Source organism: Protopterus annectens, chromosome 3.part1 (genome assembly GCF_019279795.1).
Source record: "Protopterus annectens isolate FY-2018-M chromosome 3.part1, PAN1.0, whole genome shotgun sequence".
Classification (NCBI taxonomy): Eukaryota; Metazoa; Chordata; order Ceratodontiformes; family Protopteridae; genus Protopterus; species Protopterus annectens.
The window spans coordinates 218,562,805-218,578,837 of record NC_056732.1 but is presented as its reverse complement, the minus strand read 5'-3'; the positions used below and the strand labels follow the sequence as shown (position 1 = coordinate 218,578,837).

General features: G+C 43.5%; 1 protein-coding gene across 1 annotated transcript in view; it reads left to right on the top strand.

Moving 5' to 3' along the window:
- Positions 1–16,033, top strand: part of DNAJC13 (DnaJ heat shock protein family (Hsp40) member C13) — a gene marked incomplete in the record, with an annotated part of 3,140,357 nt that overhangs the window by 834,668 nt on the left and 2,289,656 nt on the right.

Sequence of the window (16,033 nt, the reverse complement as noted above, 5' to 3'; positions counted from 1 at the left end):
GGATTTCCTGACTACTGTGGCGATGTGATTATCAAAGGGGAGACTACTGTCCACCTGGGTCCCAAGGTCTCATCACACATTCGGCATTAAGTAAACTGCCACCTCTGTGGTAGTTCATGGGTACAGAGTTTTTACCAAAGAGGATGACAGTGCACTTTTTGGCATTGAGCTTGAGGCCATGGCTCTGACATCAGGCATCTGTATCAGTGAGGTCCTTCTGTAGGATGTCCACATCATTTGGGGACTCAACTATGGCTCCTAGTTTGCAGTCATCTGCGAACTTAGCCAAAGGCCTTCTGTGTTAACCTGTACTTCAGAGAAGTAGATATCAAACAGGAGAGGTCCCAGGCTTTGAACCCTGTGGTACTCCACTTGTCACTGGTTTGAAGTCAGATTTGGTATCTGCAACTTTTTCAGTGTGGGTTCTGTCAGTGAGCCAGTTGGCAACCCATCTTGTGACGTAGGGATTTATACCTAGTTTAGTGAGTTTAGCTATAATTCCAGAATGGGGGATGGTGTCGAATGCCTTGGCGAGGTCAATATAGGCTGTGTTGGACCACCTTACCCTCGTCTACGGCTTTGGTGACTGCCTCAAAGAAGTCGATCAGGTTCAGGAGGCATGATCTGCCTTTCAAAAACCCGAACTGGGTAGGATCCAGAGTTTGGAGGTTACCAATGTCTTTGAGTGTCATGATGATACGTTCCATGGCCTTACAGACCAGGCTTGTCAGGGTAATAGGGCGATAGTTCCCAGAATCACTGATGGCTCACCCTTTGTGGAGTGGGATAACTGTTGCTGTGCACCGTTCAGTGGGCACAAAGCCTGATGTGAGACTATAATTGAACATGGTGCTTAGTTGGGGAGCCAGTTCGTTCCGAAGTTTGTGTAAAACGCAGTCTGGGATGTTGTCCAGTCCCATGAATGCTGTTTGTTTGGCTTTAGAGATTGCAGCTTTTACCTGCGTAGTTGTGATTACAGGGACACTGCATTCCTCCTGTATAGATATGGGCCCTTTAGGGGGTGAGGGGGAGTAAAGTTAGCACTGAACCTGTCTGCCAGGATGTTGGCAATATCAGTTGGTTCTGTAATTTTCGTGCCGTTGTGCTGTAACTCAGAGCAGATCTGGGTGTTGCCATTGAGATTCTTGACATAGCTGTAGAATGGCCATCTACCTAATAAACTCTTTCTGCACTTGCTTTTAGTCCTTTTTAATGTAATTCCATTTTTTAAACTGTGATTGGTCTAATATTGCTACATACTCGTGTGTTAGCTTGCACTGCATGTGAATTGTTTTTACTACTGTTTTAGCTACTTTTCTATAAAAAAAAAAAATAATAAAATAAGCCTGTTACCTACCTTTCCTGTAACTAGTGTTCCAGATACAGATTTGCTGTATCCAGGACTGTATGTAAGCTTCTGAGCCCCCCAAGCCTTTCTGTGTTGGAGGGAAGCCTTCTAGCTGATCAGTGGGTGTGGTAGGCACTAGGTAACCTGTCTAACACATAAGGAGTGGTTTTGGCCCAGAAATTGTAGTTATTGGCCGTTTGGGCAATCTTTTTTTCATCTCTCTCAACTTTCTGATTTGAAAGTCTGCATTTGCACTTGTTTCTGTCCTGTAACTCATCTAGTGCAGGTACAGATTCTTAGTTTTAGCACTTAAATTTGCTTATTCGTGCTCAGCACTTGTTCAGAACTTGTAACCATTAAATAAGCTACTAATTACTATAGCACTCAACCTTCCTCATTACCTAGTGGAAAACAGTTTTTGTACTTATTTTTCTCACTTGCTTAGAAAAAACAGCCCTTGTACTCATTCTCACTTATCTGATGGAAAATAGTTTTTTATTCAGGCATGTCCAAGGGTCAGCTCCCAGTGTTCTCTCCTGTCTATCTGATGAATCTGGGCATCTTGAGGCAATGTAGAAATTGCCTCAGGTACACAGACAACCTTCTCCTCCTACCACCCAATACTACAACCTGTGAGAGATGCACTTATCTAGCCAAACTGGAGGTAAAGCTCTCTCCAACCAAGACTGAACTTGACAGTCATGAGGAGAAGGTAAACATTTGCACCACACCACACTCATCAGTCTCACTAAATCTACACCACCAGAATCCACACATAGTAACACAAAAGCATTCACGGAGGCTCTCAATAATAATCTGTCTAAGCAACAGAGACCTCCAAAGCAGAAATGCAAGCAACCTCCATCCCCCAACACAACCCAAATGACACATAGCCCACAGACTCAGTGTGCCACTCAACCACAGCCAATAAGGCAAAACAACGTACCCAACACACTAATCATAGGTGACTCTATAGTCAGGCACACTGATGTCCCACTCACCAGACTAAACATGGAGAAGGTTACTGTTAGCTGCCTGTCGGGTGCCAGGATCCGCCACATAACCCATGCACTTGGGTCACTCCACAGCAAGTACAAATATGACTCTGTCATTGTCCATGTTGGTGTGAATGACCTGAGACATACCTCCCTGGACTACATGAAAAGAGACATGGAAGAGCTCTCTGATCTTGTAGCCCAGGCAGGTATGACCCTAGCCCTGAGTAGCATTCTGCCATCACCCAGAATGATACCGCAGTACAAGGACAAAATGATTGACTTCAACAATTAGCTAAGCTTCTGGTGTCATTCTAAGGGGGTCCAGTATCTGTCTGCTGGGGATGACATGGTCGACAGACCACGATGCTTTGCCACAGATGGCCTGCATGTGTCGCCCCTGGGATACCGGATACTGGCTAAGGCTCTTGCTGCCCCAATAGTGCCTTTTTTAGGCAAGGTTCAAATGACAAATTCACCACTGTAACAGGAACAGGCAAGCAAAAACTGCGGGTAGTGCTACTCAATGCTAGAAGTCTAAATCTAAAAATGCACTCACTCGAGACACTCCTTAAAAATGGAGAATATTGATATCTGTGCAGTGACTGAGACCTGGTTCAAGGCTCCAGAGAGCACCCCTGCACTACCAGGCTATAACTCATACCACATTTTTCGGCCATGTAACCTGAACCGAAACACCAAAGGCGGAGGTGTGTCCGTATTCATTAAGGATATCCACACCTCCAGGCTAATTGCTCAGCATAATGCATCTGAGGTTATCCAAGTGCAACTAACTCTGGGCAAAACTGCAGTCCAAATTGTAGCTTGCTACAGATCCCCCACCATGTCCCAGGATTCCCACTCCTCCTTTCTTGATGTCCTGGAAAATATTAGGGTTCAACCAAACACCCTAATAATGGCCAACTTCAACTACCCCACCATTTACTTGGAAAACTACTCGTGTACTAATTCCTTAGCTCAGCGCTTTCTGGAATTCATAAACTCCAATGGCTTGGATCAGCTTATCCACACCCCCACCAGGGCCAACAATATCCTAGACCTAGTTGTTACCAATATGAGTGACCGTTCCACACTTGACATCAACTCCTCGTTGGTCCGTTTCAACCATAAGCTAATCACCCTTGATATCCACATCCCGTCCCCATCCCTCTCCCCATTAAGGAAACCACAGTAAAAAATTTCTCCAAAGCTAACTTCATGCTTCTTAAGACAAAAGTGGTGAACTTCATGACACCCATGCAGATTGACAATACAGTTACAACTGCTGAATCCTACACAAATGCACTCTAAAAGCAGTTACACGAGTGCATGGATGGTGCTATCCCAAACAGAACCAAGATGCTGTCCTCCTCAAAAATGAAACCAATCTGGTGGACCCTGCCATAAACAAGCTGTACAACAGAAGGAAGAAACTGTTGCAAAAGAGAGTAAAATCCCATGAGTGGAGGAGCTCCATGGTCAGCCTCAGTAAGAAGCTGAGATCCCTTATAAGATCCTCCAAAGCTAGCTACGAAAACAAAATCACCACTAATTCTAAGGACAACCACAAAGCATTCTATAGCTATGTCAAGAATCTTGATGGCAACACCCGGATCTGCTCTGAGTTACAGCACAACAGCACGAAAATTACAGAACCAACTGATATTGCCAACATCCTGGCAGATAGGTTCACTTTACCCCCCCCCCCCCGACCCGCTAAAGAGCCCATATCTATACAGGAAGAATATAGAGTCCCTGTAATCACAACTACACAGGTAAAAGCTGCGCACTCTAAAGTCAAAAACACAGCATCCATGGGACCGGACAACATCCAAGGCTGCGTTTTACACAAACTTCAGAAGGAACTGGCTCCCCACTTAAGCACCATGTTCAATAATAGCCTTGCATCAGGCTTTGTGCCCACTGAATGGCGCACAGCAACAGTTATCCCACTCCACAAAGGGGGAGCCACCACTGATCCCGGGAACTATCGACCTATTAGCCTGACGAGCCTGGTCTGCAAGGCCATGGAACGTATTATCATGGAACTCATAAACAAAGACATTGGTAACCTCCAAACTCTGGATCCCACCCAGTTTGGATTTGTGAAAAGCAGATCATGCCTCCTGAACCTGATCGACTTCTTTGAAGCAGTCACCAAAGCCATAGATGAGGGTAAGGTGGTTCACACAGCCTATCTTGACCTCGCCAAGGCTTTCGACACCATCCCCCATTCTGGAATTGTAGCTAAACTCACTAAACTAGGTATAAATCCCTACGTCACAAGATGGGTTGCCAACTGGCTCACTGACAGAACCCACACTGTAAAAGTTGCAGACTCCAAATCTGACCTCAAAGCAGTGACAAGTGGAGTACCACAGGGTTCCGTCCTGGGACCTCTCCTGTTTGGTATCTACTTCTCTGAAGTACAGGCTAATGCAGAAGGCCTCTGGCTAACAACGTTTGCAGATGACTGCAAACTAGGAGCCATAGTCAAGTCCTCAAATGATGTGGACATCCTACAGAAGGGCCTCGCTGAGACAGATGCCTGGTGTCAGAGCCATGGCCACAAGCTCAATGCCAAAAAGTGCAGTGTCATCCCCTTTGGTAAAAACTCTGTACCCATGAACTCTACCACATAGGAAGCAATCTACTTAACACCAAATGTGTGATAAGAGACCTTGGGACCCAGGTGGACAGTAGTCTCTCCTTTGATAGTCACATTGCCACAGTAGTCAGGAAGTCCTTCTCCGTGGCACACCTCGTCATAAAAGGTTTCTCATCCAGGAAAAGAGGTCACTGTTCCCCTCTACTCGACACTCATTAGACCCATTATATAGAGTACAAATGCCCCTTTTGGAATGTACCTCACAAGACATCTGCAGCAGCTGGAAAGGCCACAGAAGTACCTCACAAAGAGGTTTACTGGCCTCAAACAAATACCCTACACTGACTGTCTAAAAAAACTCCAGCTTTACTCTGTAGCATATCGCCTACTCCGAGGTGATCTCTGCCTAACATATAAAGCTATGTCAAACCCAGAGCTGTTTGACATACTGCACCTAAAGAAATCCCAATTCCTCCGTGGTACACGCTCTAGGGACCTAAACCTTGTAACCACAATAAACAGGACATGCTGGAGGGATAGATTCCTGTCCCAGAGACTTCCCATACACTGGAACAGGCTACCCATCTATATCAAGCAAAGTTCTTCAGTAACACTCTTCAAGAAAAATCTTGAGTGGATGGGAAATAGGAGATACACCCCCGGGGATCACTTCTGTGTCTCTGCTCGACAGTGGCACAGGAAAATAACTTTCTTGGGTGGCGTAAGCCAGGGGAACCTTGTTGGCTAGGCTTGCATAGCCCCTTGGGCCGATAGCCTAGTACCTACCTATGAACTTATGAACCTAATGCTTTGTGGTTGTCCCTAGAATCAGTGGCAATTTTGTTTTCGTAGCTAGCCTTGGAGGATCTTATAAGGGATCTCAGCTTCTTACTGAGGCTGACCAGGGAACTCCTCTTCCGCTCATGGGATTTTACTCTCTTTTGACACAGTTTCTTCCTTCTGTTGTAGAGTTTGTTTATGGCAGAAGACCACCAGATTGGCTTCCTTTTTTTGGAGTATAGCATCTTGGTTCTGTTTGGGATAGCACGATCCATGCACTCATGTAAGTGCTTATAGAGAGTGTATTGTCCATCTGCATGGGTGTCATGAAGGTTGCCACTTCTCTATTAAGAAGCATTAAGTTGGCTTTAGAGAAATTTTTTACCACAGTTTTCTTAATGGGGGGTGGAGGGCAGGATGTGGATATCTAGGGTGATTAGCTTATGGTCGGATCTGACCAACGAGGAGTTGACTTCAGATGTGAAACACCGGTTACTCATGTTGGTAATGACTAGGTCTAGGATATTGTTCCCCCTGGTGGGAGTGTGGATAAGTTGATCCAAGGCATTGGAATTTATGAATTCCGGAAAGCGTTGAGGGAAGGAAGTGATACATGAGTAGTTTTCCCAGTTAATGATGGGGTATTTGAAAATGCCCATTATTAGGGCGTTTGGCTGAACCCTAATATTTTCCAGTATATCAAGAAAAGAGGAACGGGAATCCTGGGGCATGGTGAGGGATCTGTATCAAGCTACAATTTGGAATGCAGTTTTGTCCAGAGTTAGTTGCACTTGGAATAACCTTGGATGCATTATGCTAAGCAACTAGCCTGGAGGTGTGGATATCCTTAATGAATATGGACACACCGCCTTTGGTGTTCCGGTCCAGGTTAGATGGCCGAAAAGTGTGGTACAAGTTATAGCCTGGTAATGCAGGGGTGCTGTCTGGAGCCTTAAACCAATGCTCAGTCACTGCACAGGTATTAATTTTCTCCATTTTAAGGAGTGCCTCAAGGGAGTGCATTTTGAGATTTAGACTTCTAGCATTGAGTAGCATTACCCTCAGTTTTTCCTTGCCTGTTCCTGTTACAGTGGTGAATTTGTCATTTGAACCTTGCCTGAAAAAGGCACTATAGGGGTACCAAGAGCCTTAGCCAGTATCTGGAATCCCAGGGGTGACAGGTGCAGGCCATCTCTGGCAAAGCATCGTGGTCTGCCGACCATGTCGTCCCAGGCAGACAGATACTCGATCCTCTTAGAATGACACCAGAAGCTTAGCCAATTGTTGAAGTCAATCATTTTGCCCTTGTACTGCGGCATTCTGTGCGATGGCAGGGTGCTGCTCAGGGCTAGGGTCATACCTGACTGGGCTACAAGATCGGAGAGCTCTGCCATGTCTTTTTTCATGTAGTCCAGGAAGGTACGTCTCAGGTCATTCACACCGGCATGGACAATGACAGAGTCATATTTGTACTTGTTGTGGAGTGACCTGAGTGCGTGAGTTATGTGGTGGATCCGGGCACCCGACAGGCAGATGACAGTAACTTTCTTCTTGTTTAGCCTGGTGAGTGGGACATCAGTGTACCTGACTATAGAGTCACCTATGACTAGTGTATTGGATACATTGTTTTGCCTTATGGGCTGTGGTTGAGTGGCGCACTGCGACTATGGGCTGTGTGTCATTTGGGTTGTGTTGAGGGCTGGAGATTGCTTGCGTTTCTGCTTTGGAGGTCTCTGTTGTTTGAGCATATTATTATTGAGAGCCTCCACGAATGTTGTTACTCTCTCTGGATTTTGTTGGTGTAGGTTTAGTGGGACTATGTGATGAGTGTGGTGTAAGTGTTTAACTTCTCCTCTTGACTGTCAAGTTCACCTTTGGTTGGAGATAGATTTACCTCCAGTTTGGCTAGATAAGTGCATCTCTCACAGGTTGTAGTGTTGGGTAGTAGGAGGAGAGCGTTATCTGTCTACATGAGGCAATTGCTACATTACCCCAAGATGCCCAGATGCATCAGATAGGAGAGAACACTGGGAGCTAACCCTTGGACATGCCTGAATAAAAAACTATTTTCCTCTAGACAAGTGAGGAAAGTGAGTACAAGAGCTGTTTTTCTTCTAAGCAAGTGAGGAAAGTAAGTACACAACTGTTTTCCTCTAGGTAATGAGGAAGGTTGAGTGCTGTATTAATTTGTAGCTTTAGTGCTTACAACAAGTTCTGAACAACTGCTGAGCACGAATAAGCAAATTCAAGTGCTAAAACTAAGAATCTGTATCTGAACTAGACTAATTACAGGAAAGAAACAAGTGCAAATGCGGGCTTTTAAATCAGATAGTTGAAAGAGATGGAAAAAATGCCCAAACTGCTAATAACTACAATTTCTGGGTCAGAACCACTCCTTATGTGGTAGATAGGTTACCTAGCGCTTACCACTCCCACTGCTAAGCTAGAAGGCTTCCCTCCAACACAGAAAGGTTTTGGGGACTCAGGAGCTTACAAACAGTCCTGGATACAGCAAATCTGTATCTGGACTAGATTAGCTATAGGAAAGGCAGGAAACAAGTGTACATATTTTTTGTTACAGTTAAGCAGAACACAGGGAGATTCTAGCAAAGTTTGTTTTTTTTTTAAAGGAAAGGGAGAGAGGAGAAGCAGAAGATAACTCAAGGTTAGGAAACTAAGTGGGTTGGCCTTCTCAAATGTTTTCTCTGTATTAGGTAGAATGAGCTAATGACAACTAGACTGGGAGGAGTGTCCCAGATCAAATTTACAGTAGGGGCAAGCAACTGCAAAGCCACCAAGTATCCTTTCAAAATTAGGGCCTAAATACCAGAAGATACAACCTTAAACAACTTTAAAAAAAAGCTCTAAAGAACCAATGAGTGCTTACTCCAAGCCCTAGATCATCCAGCCCCCACCAGCCAGCAGCCAATCAACACAATCCTGCCATGAAAGTAAAGTAAGGCTTCTGCTAATTCAAGATGGCCTAGTCGTGTGCTTAGAACAACCACTGCAAAAACCCAGGCCCAGAGGCAGCAAATCTGAAGTAGGGCAATACTAAAGCTACCAGCCTACACTCTTTTAGACAGTAAACACTACAGAAATGTTTATCACAGCAGAAGAACAGCATTGAGCCACAAAATGAAAGTTTTAAACAAAGGAGCCAGGAGACTACAGAATGCTTTTAACTCCAAACAAATCAGTTATATGATGCACTCCTTGGCAGGAAATCAGAACAAACAAATAGGTGCTTAACAAGTACATAAAAATTCCTGTTAATACCTTTCACACAGTAAAACTAGCTAAAAAGCTTTACAAACAGTGTGACAGTAACAAAACTTATTTATCAGGCCATGTTCTTCGTTTTGTCATGCCCCCAACCATTTTATTACTGGACTCCTGACTAGTCACACAAGCATAAGAAATGTGTTGCGTTTGCCTCCAAAGAAATTGGATGCTAGTTAATTGCAAGCCACATTATTTGTACATATCTAGAGGCAGTTTGGAACCTCAGTAGTCCACCTATAACACGTGTTTTATGACGTGAGAGGAAACCAGAGACCCTGGTCAGAATTCACACTGCCTTGGAGGAGTCATGCTAACTTTACACAGTAGGCAGGTGAGTCAGGAATCGAACCAAAGTACCAAGTACTATGAGAGAGTAGTGGTTTGCTCTTGGTTTTCATTCTGAATTTTAAATGGCTCTTTACCTTGTCTCCACCTGTCACTTTGTCTTTCCATGACAAGCATGTCCTTACCTTTTGTGGTGATACTTCATAGTGGAACACTACTTCATTGCAGGGATTTTTTTCTTCTTAGCAGCAGTGTATTAATCTGAAAACCTTTCCTCACAGAATCTTGCCTACCATTTCTGTCATTGAGTTTTTGTGCTTTCTTCTGCAGTGCTGACCTAATGCCCCTGATATTTAGACTTGGTATCTGCAGTGAGCCAAATGGCTCCTCTGCCTACATGCAGTCAGCCTATTTGTTCTGTGGGGTGAGAGCAAGGTATCTACAGGCTAGTTAAGAACCCTACAGCTTGTTCATTCCTACGTGTGTAGCCCATGTGGGGCCCATTCATCCCCCAGCATCGAGAGATAGTGGGAGTGGGCCAGCTTGTTAATGGCTCTGAGTGGTTTACTCCTTCCGTAGTGGAACGCTCCCCTCCTCTACAGTAGCTCTCTTAGCTGTGCTTTGTGCTGTCTACTGCTGGCAGTGTGCATCTACAAGCTCACTTGCCTACACAAATATGCACTATGGCAGCATGTGCACCTCTGGTTATACTCCCTAGATGCAGCACCCTGTTCTCCCTTTTTAATTTCTCCAAATCTTTTGGGATTCTAATACCATGATGAGAATGGACCCCGTTCCTAAGAAGACCTATTGCTTCTACTTTTGGAACTGTTTGGGTGTCTTTCTTCCACATTGCTCTTGTTTCTGCCTGCAAATCCTGATTTTTTTTTTTTTGACTTTGTGTCTCTCTCTCTACGCAAAACACTGTAGTCTCTGGGTGTGGTGATTTCAGTGATCAATGCTACTTTTGTCTTCTATTCATGGACTACTATATCCAGTTTTTTAGCATCTATCTTGCTGGTAATGGGTGATCCTATGTGATGTATACTTCATCACTTTCTATGATGCTTTGTGGCTGATTGTTTCCAGTGTTTTTCAGCCGCTTCAGTACCATAATATTTGCACAATCCCCAGTGCAACAGTGTTGCCTCATTATTATGCTTTTCAGCGTAGAGTCCTTCTGCCATTAGTATGTCACAACCAGCAATGGAGGTGTGTGACTGTTTCCAATTCTGTTTTGCAAAACTTACATTTGTCTGTTTCTCCCACATGTTCAGTACACTTTGTAAACCATATACATTGCCCACTGTCTTGGGCTGCCAATATTAACCTTTCATCTTTTGGTTTGAATTTGCCTGTCCTTAACCATGTCATGTGTTCAATCCTGATCAACATGAGGTTCTTCCAGAGGTTTTCTATACTTGCAACTATATGCATTTTCTGCATTTCTTGCCTTCTTATCTGGTCCTTCACCATATATTCTATCCTTTGTTTTTTGGCACATTCAGTTGCTGCCTGATTTTTATCTACTTCTATTTTGATTTGTTTTCCTGCTTGACACCAATGTGCTTCTGCTAGATTAAGCAGAGAAGTTGTCTTAGATTTATTTTTCAAAACTGTTCACTACATTTGGGTCTCGTGAGGTCAGTAGATGGGTGCAGTCCCATGATTGCAGAACTATACATGTAATTAATTTCAAGGAAGCCCATCTCCCCTTCAGAACAGGGAATATATCATCTAGGGGTGCACTGATTTTTATAAATCATTTAATGAGCATGAAGCATCCTTCTTGTTTCCCTGTCTAATCTAGCCAATGCATTTTGGGGCCGTCAATCACTCCAAAACTCTAACTTAGGACAGAAAGAGTAAATTGGTTTATAGCTTGAATTTTGTTCCTATATGTCAGTGTTGTTTTTAGGATTAATTTAAGTCTTCTAAAGTATTCCTTACTAAGTTTTATTCTCATTTGTTCATGTTTATTGTTGATCATCAATTCCCAAATATTTATACACTCCCTCTTGCTCAAGTTCTTTTATATCACATACCTGTCCCAAGCTGATGTTTTCTCGTTGCTGCAGTTTTCATGCTTTAAAGGTTGCTTTTGTACATTTATCATGGCCAAATGATATTCTTACATCATCTGAAAAAGTTTTTACAACTTGCAGTTGTGCAATCAGTTCCTCATCTGATGAGCTCTACAGTAACCTTTGGCTATCTTGTTTTTTTGACAAATCGACAGAGAAGATAAGTCTTTACACGTTGTTTTCTAGGAGCCAAATTATAGGTATGGCCTCAGCTGTTAAGTAGACAGCTTAATGGGTTAAGGGCAAGACAGAATAGCAGCAGTGACAAAGAGCCACCCTGGAATATCCCCCTTTGAATTTTTATCCCTGGAGTAATAAGTTGTCCTTTATCATGGCTTAATTGCAAAGTGGTCTGCCAATGTAATATAGTCGATCACTCAGTGTAGGGTGTATCTTATACCTTTTTAAGCACGCTCTTATCCATGAATATGGGATACTATCAAATGCTTTTTTGCAGTCAGTCCATGCCATACTTAGATTCTTCCCCTTTTTACACTTCTCCACTATGACTTTAACAAATGATCCTTTGTTCTGTATTACTTCTTTTATTGCCCTTTTGTTGTATTGCCATAATTTAGTTTTCTTCTAAATGACTATAAAAACTGTTGGCATCAGTTCCAGTGTATAGTTTATATGTTGTTGGAAGGCAAGTTATCAGTCTATAATTTTTAGGGTAGCTTGCAGGTTCCGCCTTAAGTAGGAGCGTTGTTTTTCCTGTTAGCCAGGCTGTTGTATGTCTGGGGTTTGCATATAAATAGTTCTTATTCATGGCTAAATCTTCGTGCAAATATGTTAATACTTTTAACCAGAAGTTAGGTACTGCATCTGGGCGTGGGGTTTTCTAGTTAGAGACATTTCTTAACTTTGCTTCAGTCTCTCTTGCTGTTACTTCATCCCATTTCATATCCTGTACCTTTAAAATTATTTTTTCTTTATTTTACTTCTATCCATTTAGCATCTTTATGTTCCACAGGATCTTCATAAATATTTCTCCAAAATATATCTATTTCTTCTTTTTTGTGGTTTTTCAGTCCATTTACCTTGTTTCCCAATTCTCTATAAAACTTTTTGGGTCATCAATAAATTGCTTATTTTGTACATTTCCTCTATATTTATCTGAATATCTTCCTAAGTTTTTCCGCCTGTGCTGAGATTTTTAGTTATTTGTGATAAGTACATGATAGATCCTGGTTTGTTCTAACACTGCGCATTGCTTTTATCAGATCTATCTTTCTAAGTATTTTTGTTGGTTTGTTCCCTCTTCTATACTCCTCTAACAGTGACACTTCTTGTCTTAATTGCTTTATAGTTTTCTCTATTCGATATTTTCATGATGGTATCTAATTTCTGCCCTTCCTTTCCCTTACTACCCTGTGTTATTGTGGTAGAACTTTCAGTTATTAATTTAGCTGCACTGTAATATATCCTGTTTACTTCTGTTATATCGCATGGATCTCTGTGGACAGTCCTAATTACTTTGTTCATCTGTTTTGCCAAACTTCTGACGTTTTGGGTTTTATTGAACTTTTGCAGTCTATTTTTTCATTACTCTTAAAATGTCTGTCCATTTCTGTTGAATCAAGCAACTCTTCTCAGCTCATTTTCTTCTAAACTGAGGGCACATTTTTGTTTTCCATTTTTTGCGGGCATTCTGTAGAAAGTTCTGTAACATCTTCCTGTGGCATATTCTCCAATTTCATCCTCTGCCCATCCATTCCACTATCATATGGAGGAATTCACTGGCCTATCACTTCTCAACATTGATTGTGTCAGTTTCCACAGTTTTGTATTCCCTCCCTTACTGTCCAGCTTCAATTGAATGTTTATATTGGTTTCATGTGGAAGGCTCCAAATTATCTTCATATGGCACCTGACCAATTGCTTCCCATTCCACCGATTTTCCATTAATTTGGATCTCCATTGCTCTGTCCTGTTATGGTGCTTTCAGAATTAGATTTTCTACACTGAATCCTTCACTTCACAGGTACTTTATAACCTCAGTTTCTATTTCTTTAACTTCACCATTATTAATCTCCTGTTCTGCATTTCCTCTGTCTTCTTTATGTTAGGTAGTCCTCTCACCTTCATTTTTACATATGGGTTCGTAGCTGATCCTCGGCTCCGACTCGGCCGATTTACAAGCTGGAAGACTTCTGGTTGGCTTGTGGCTAAGCAGGTATCCCATGGTGCACCAGTACAATCCCCAGATCTCATTTGCCTCGTCGACGAGTTTGGTTGTGCTTCTCTTGGCATAGGCTAAGTTTTTCAAATTCTTTATATTCAGTATCATATTTCAATGCTTTATTAGAACTTTTATTTTATATTTAGTGTTGCTAATATATTACGCAGTTGTATTGCTTGCCATTTTTGAGTGCAACTTAGTTTACTAGTGATTATTGGTATCCTGTGTGCCAGTTAGTTTTAGGCGCCATTGCGCATTTTTTGATTATTAGGTAGAGTATTAGTTTTTGGCGATTTTCCGCTCTTAGTCAACAGGGACTCCTGTTGTCTTGTCTGTTGTTATTCTGGCCTTTTTTGGTCACCGTTGGCAGTTAGTTTTCTTCTATATTGAGATTGATTGTGTTTGGCAGGGATCCACTTGTGAATTTACTAGGATTGCAGCCTCCCTAGTATACTACCTGTTATTAGAAATATAGAAATGTGTTGTGTCATTTATGGTTTCTCTTGTGTGAGTGGGCTTTCCTTTCTGGTCTGTTTAAATTAGAAGACCTAGCTTTCTCTACACCGGGCTAGGCCCGTTTAAGTTTGAGGACCTAGTTCTCGTGTAACTCCTTTTTAGGGCTAGGCCCGTTTTAGTTAGAGGACCTAGTCCTCCTCCTTTTTCTCTTTCAATCTCTCTTGGTTTTATGTATGTAATGATATCTAAGGAAAGTAAGGAGCATAAACCCTTGGGGTTCAAAAAGTGCATGAAATGCTCCCAAAAGATGTCTTTAATGGATGGCCACAGTAGTTGTCTATTGCCTAGGGGCCATCCACTTGCAGGAATCATTATTCTGCCATGTTTTCTCTCCTAGAGTGTTACAGGAGAGAAAGAATGAACTCGTACTCAAGGGTCTATTGAAACCATGCTTTGAGGAAGCACTATCCAGTTTTTCGGCTTTCTCTAAGTCTGGGAAATCAAAATCCTCAAAAAGGCCTTCTCCGGCACCAGATGGTGTCTTGGAGCCACCTCCTAAACAGTCAAAACAATCCAAATCTGCCTCCTCAACCTTCGGAGCCGAAGGAGAGCATCATGGCGATGTCAGAGTCAGTTACAGGTGTTTCGGAGCCGATCTCTGAACCTATTGATGCAGCAGTTGACTGTGCTGCTCGGAGCCGGTCTGTAAGCTCCCTACCGGTTTCCGTAACAATTAAGTCTCCAGTGCCCCCCAGGTCAAGATCCCCTACTATGTCTTCCAAGAGCCTCTCAGAAGAAGATGTGGAGAGGGTAGTGCTGCGACTCCTGAAGTAGTCTGCCTTACCAAAATTATTGTTGGCTCCGACCCAGTCGGCTCCAGAGCCACTTGGCCCAGCTTTGCCCTTGTCTGCTATTCCTCCTTGTAGCCATACTGGCCTTTCAGAGCTGGAGTGTTTGTTGCCAACGGAGGAAATGCTGGCTCCAGTTCACTTTGTTGCTGCCTTGGAGCCGGGTTCAGCTCCAACACACTTGGTGCTGTCCGTCGTGTCCAGGGGCCGAAGCTCTCCTGTTGGCACCGACAGGGAGGGTTGGAATTGATCTTCTTTGGTTCTGAGCCTTCCCCTCGGTGCTTTGGCCAGGGTGAACTCAGACCCTGCATCTATCTTGGAGCCGAAAGCTCTGGCTCCGGCGCCAACCCTCATCTCTTCGGAGCCGGAGAGGTCAGCGTTTGAGATAAGCGTGCTGTCTCATTCTCCAGCCCCTACCAGTGGCACCAGCACTCTTCCCCCAAGAGCACCCACTTCAGTCTCAGCCCCTACTCTCTCTAGAGATAGCAGAGACCCGTAGCCTCAGGAGCAATTGGCTGGTGGCCCCCACTCTTCCGAGGCTTCCCCTGAATGTCCTTCCCGGGAGCCTCCCCGGAAGAGGTTATGTAAGAGGAAACATGTTGACTCCCAGGATGAGTCTTTGACATCGGACACTGACATTGAGGAGTCGGAAGGGTCCCCCAAGTCATCCTCTGATGATGTCTCTGTTGTGGACATTTTAGAGATCCTTAGGCAGAGGTGCAACTGGACCACTGTTAACCCTTCTGATGAGGAGTCTGTGTACCTGAAGGCTTTCGGATCTTAACCTTCTGCCTCTTGGGGGTGTCCACCTTTTGATTAACTGATGGATCTAGTTAGTCGAAAGGTGTGGGATACTCCTGACACCGTGGAGCCAGTCCCCAGGAGACTGAATAAGTTCTTGTCTGCCCCTCCTGGTAAAGAGTTTTTGTCCAAGGGCATTCCCGTAGATGCCATGCTGATGGTGGCGGCCGCAAAGAGGAGTTGGTGGAGACTTGATCTGTTCATCCACCAAAGGAGGAGTCTCGACAAATGGACAGATTTGGGAAACGTATCTTTAGTTCAGCGGCCTTTACCCTTTGCTGATCTATCTCATGCACTTCACAAGGTTACAGAGGGATCTCCTCAAGGAGTTAGGAGATTCCATATAAGGTGCGTGTACTGA